Source organism: Salvelinus sp. IW2-2015, linkage group LG9, assembly GCF_002910315.2.
Source record: "Salvelinus sp. IW2-2015 linkage group LG9, ASM291031v2, whole genome shotgun sequence".
NCBI lineage: Eukaryota > Metazoa > Chordata > Actinopteri > Salmoniformes > Salmonidae > Salvelinus > Salvelinus sp. IW2-2015.
The window spans coordinates 25,613,821-25,618,610 of NC_036849.1; positions in this window are offsets into that span (position 1 = coordinate 25,613,821).

Sequence of the window (4,790 nt, forward strand, 5' to 3'; positions counted from 1 at the left end):
TGTGGATGTCGGCAAACGCTGGTTAAAGCTCCATCTGATTGAACCCAACGATAGCTTTCAGATGGAGAAAGAGAATAGGGGAGGGAGAGAGAGAGCAAGAGTCCATCCTTTAGTTCCCTTCCTAAGACATCCTCTACCCCATCACTTGACCAGACCTGGGTCAAGTACATACAACTTGAGGTGCGCTTGATTTAGCTTGTCCACTAAAATGGAATAGTCCCAAAAGCGCAAACTCTGCCCAACACTCTAAATCAAGCGCACCCCTTGTATTTGAATGTACTATATTTGACCCAGGTCTGTTTTAGACAGAGATGTTCAATAAGAGATGGAATGTTGAACATGTACAAAGATGTACATTTAAATAATATGCAACCTGATTATACTGTATATGAAGAGTATACCTACAAAATCCAAACTATATATATATATATATAAGTAACCATACTGATGCATTTCATATTTATGTAACTATCTACATATTTGCTGTTTGCGACATGTCTGTTTGTTCTCATATAATCTATATTGATATGAATCATATTTTATCGTACGTAAATTGCATTTGCACTATGAAGACTAAATGATGAAGTAACATTTTATTTGGTATGAGATTATATTTAGCCCTTTGAGGAATAATGCCTGTCCCTCTGTGTCTAAGGCCTGGATTTATTCCGATCCACGTTAGATCTGCCTTATAGCGCGATTTGACATTAAAGGTCATTTCCTATTGAGCCGACATATACAGCGTTTACCGTGAATGGGGTTTCTGCGAAAGTGGGAACATTGCCTTTAAAAGTTGTATAGGGGCGATCAGATTGAATCTATTTAAAAGTTGTATGGGGGCGATCAGATTGAATCAATTTGAAAGTTGTATGGGGGCGATCAGATTGAATCTATTTGAAAGTTGTGTGGGGGCGATCAGATTGAATCAATTTAAAAGTTGTATGGGGCGATCAGATTGAATTATTTGAAAGTTGTGTGGGGGCGATCAAATTGAATCTATTTGAAAGTTGTGTGGGGCGATCAGATTGAATCATTTGAAAGTTGTATGGGGGATCAGATTAATCTATTGAAAGTTGTATAGGGGGATCAGATTGAATCTATTTGAAAGTTGTATGGGGCGATCAGATTGAATCTATTTGAAAGTTGTATGGGGGCGATCAGATTGAATCTATTTGAAAGTTGTGTGGGGCGATCAGATTGAATCATTTGAAAGTTGTATGGGGGCGATCAGATAATCTATTGAAAGTTGTATAGGGGCATCAGATTGAATCTATTTGAAAGTTGTATGGGGGCGATCAGATTGAATCTATTTGAAAGTTGTGTGGGGCATCAGATTGAATCATTTGAAAGTTGTATGGGGCGATCGATTGAATCTATTTGAAAGTTGTATAGGGGCAATCAGATTGAATCTATTTGAAAGTTGTATGGGGGCGATCGGATTGAATCAATTTAATAGTTGTATGGGGGAATCAGATTGAATCATTTGAAAGTTGTATGGGGCGATCAGATTGAATCAATTTAATAGTTGTATGGGGGAGATCAGATTGAATCAATTTAATAGTTGTATGGGGGAGATCAGATTGAATCAATTTGAAAGTTGTATGGGGGGATCAGATTGAATCATTTAATAGTTGTATGGGGAGATCAGATTGAATCAATTTGAAAGTTGTATGGGGGCGATCAGATTGAATCTATTTGAAGTTGTGTGGGGGCGATCAGATTGATCAATTTAATAGTTGTTATGGGGAGATCAGATTGAATCTATTTGAAAGTTGTATGGGGCGATCAGATTGAATCAATTTAATAGTTGTTGGGGGAGATCAGATTGAATCAATTTGAAAGTTGTATGGGGGCGATCAGATTGAATCTATTTGAAAGTTGTGTGGGGGCGATCAGATTGAATCAATTTGAAAAGTTGTATGGGGAGATCAGATTGAATCTATTTGAAAGTTGTATGGGGGCGATCAGATTGAATCTATTTGAAAGTTGTATAGGGGCGATCAGATTGAATCTATTTGAAAGTTGTATGGGGGCGATCAGATTGAATCTATTTGAAAGTTGTATAGGGCCGATCAGTTGAATCTATTTGAAAGTTGTATGGGGGCGATCAGATTGAATCGTAGGCCTCTTCTCTTCTCATATTTACACTTTCACTCCAGCCAGATACTAAGGAAAATAAATATATCTATTTATGTCACTCGTTATAAAATTTTGTATAACACCGTATGTACAAACGCATTACTATGTTGCTGTATATAGTATGTATCAGTGCTTACTGACCTATGGTATAGTACACATCTGTTATTCACCTGTTGGCACTGCTGTTGTGTCTGAGCTGACTAGACAGGATGAAGTCTAAAGACTGGACCTATTTATAACCCTATGGTTCAGCTTGGGTTTAGCTGGCTAGTAGTATTCACACTAACCTGGTAACCTTGTATTGTAAAGCTGGGTATAATAGGGGTGCTGTCACGGTGCTGATAATGGACGGACCAAGGCGCAGTGTGTGGCCGCGATCCCCGGCGTCGTCGCTGTCCTTCCACCTTCCTTGGTGTCTCCTTCCAAGGAAGGGTCTTACAACCTCCCATGATTTCTTCCCTGGTCCAAAACTCCTTTACCTCCGTCACACACTGCTTGGTCCTTTCGTGGTGGGATATTCTGTCACGGTGCTGATAATGGACGGACCAAGGTGCAGCGTGTGTTGAGTTCCACATCTTTTATTTAAGTGAAACTTTCAAACAACAATAAACAAGCAACAAAACGTGACTTATGTGGTGCAACCAGCACAAACACAAACAATATCCCACAACCCAGGTGGGAAAAATGGAGAACTTAAATATCATCCCCAATTAGAGACAACGATAATCAGCTACCTCTAATTGGGAACCATACCAAGCAGACCAACATAGAAATAGGACAACTAGAACACCCCCCTAGCCACGCTCTGACCTAAACACCAAGGGCTCTCAATGGTCAGGGCGTGACAGGTGCAGGCTTTTGCTCCATCCAGCAATAACAAACTTGATTGACTCATAGGGATAGATTCAAGCAGTTTCATTGTTTTTATTTAGGCAATGTTGGAGGTGTCGAATTAGCAAATGGCTCCCTGTGTTCTACATATCACGGACATTGCCATTGGGTGCGCCGAGTCGCATTAGTAATAATCCCATGCAGCTTTGTTACAAGTTTGAACTTTTATTTACATTTGAGTAATTTATCAGACGCTCTTATCCAGAGCAACTTACAGTAGTGAGTGCCTACATTTTCATACTTTATTCGTACTGGTCCTGTGGGAATCAAACCCACAACCCTGGCATTGCAAGCGCCATGCTCTACCACCTGAGCTCCATGCTCTACCAACTGAGCTCCATGCTCTACCAACTGAGCTCCATGCTCTACCAACTGAGCTCCATGCTCTATCAACTGAGCTCCATGCTCTACCACCTGAGCTCCATGCTCTACCAACTGAGCTCCATGCTCTACCACCTGAGCTCCATGCTCTATCAACTGAGCCCATGCTTACAATCGTTCTGCTGATTATGTTCATCGGCTATTGATCTTACACACTGGAATGTCTTATGGAGCATTTAATTGAGGTCTCATTGTTTAAATGTATGTCTACCTGTACATGCTCTACACTGAGCCATGATCTATCAAAGTGAGTTCTGCTCTACCTGGCTCATGCCCTACATGGGCTCCATGCTTACCTGAGTCCATCTCTAACACTGGCCCATGCTCTTACTGACTGAGCCATGCATTACAACTGAGCGCATGTTTACACTTGAGCTCATCTCTCCACTGAGCTCATGCTATTACTGAGCTCCATGCTCTCATGAGTCCAGTCTACACTGAGCTCATGGGAATGTGTGTTGTAAACATACACTTTGTCTGTACTGAATTAAATCCGTTTAATTTAGTTTAATGATTCTCAATTTGAGCGTCATTATTTATATAATGCAACACTTTCTCGTTCTAACTTCTAACGGATGGATGGGTGTGACGGGCTTCGGACAATGACCCACGAGCGCTGCTCACTGATTTGACAGTCTAAGCAGTTATACTACGACCACAAAAGAAAGCTATGCGGGTGTCCTCTTGCATTTATGCTTGATCTGAATAATCTAGGCATGTCTTGGACAGACTGTCATGACACATGTCTTATATTTCGTGGTGCAGGGAGGAAGCACTAGCTTGGTGTGATCTCTTGTCGAGGTGTGTGTGTCCAGAGGTGCTTTAACCACTTGGCAGCATCGCGACTCAGGAGAGTAACCTTCCTTTAGAGACGTAGACTATTTGTGTCTGAAAATGGCAATTTGATGCAGTGTGATTTTGGTGTAATAAGTGATGTTGCTGCATCTGAAGTGTGAGCTGCCAAGGATACTGTCTGCTAAGCTTTTTTAAACTTTAGACATAGCTGTGATGTGCTGTGACGTGCAGCTACTATTGCCCTTGTCAAAATGGCAATCTTGAGTTGTGGAAAGTCAATAACGCGTTTGGTGTGTCTTTTTAAGGGATAAAAAACTGACAGCTACATGGATCGCTGATCCATCCCATTAGGCTGTGGTGTGTTGTGATAAGTGAATATGGTTGACATGAAGGCTAATATTGTTGAAATGGAAGGCCTTAGTTTGCCAGCTCCAGTTCTACTGCTTGGTGAGGGGTTTGGAGGGTGGCCAGGTGAGTTATAAATGGGACTCACTAGAGGATATGTGGTGTGTGGTAAACTCAAGGTTAGAAGTGGGTAGTTGATAAATGTATCTACTGTCCTACTACATATGTCCTACTTCATA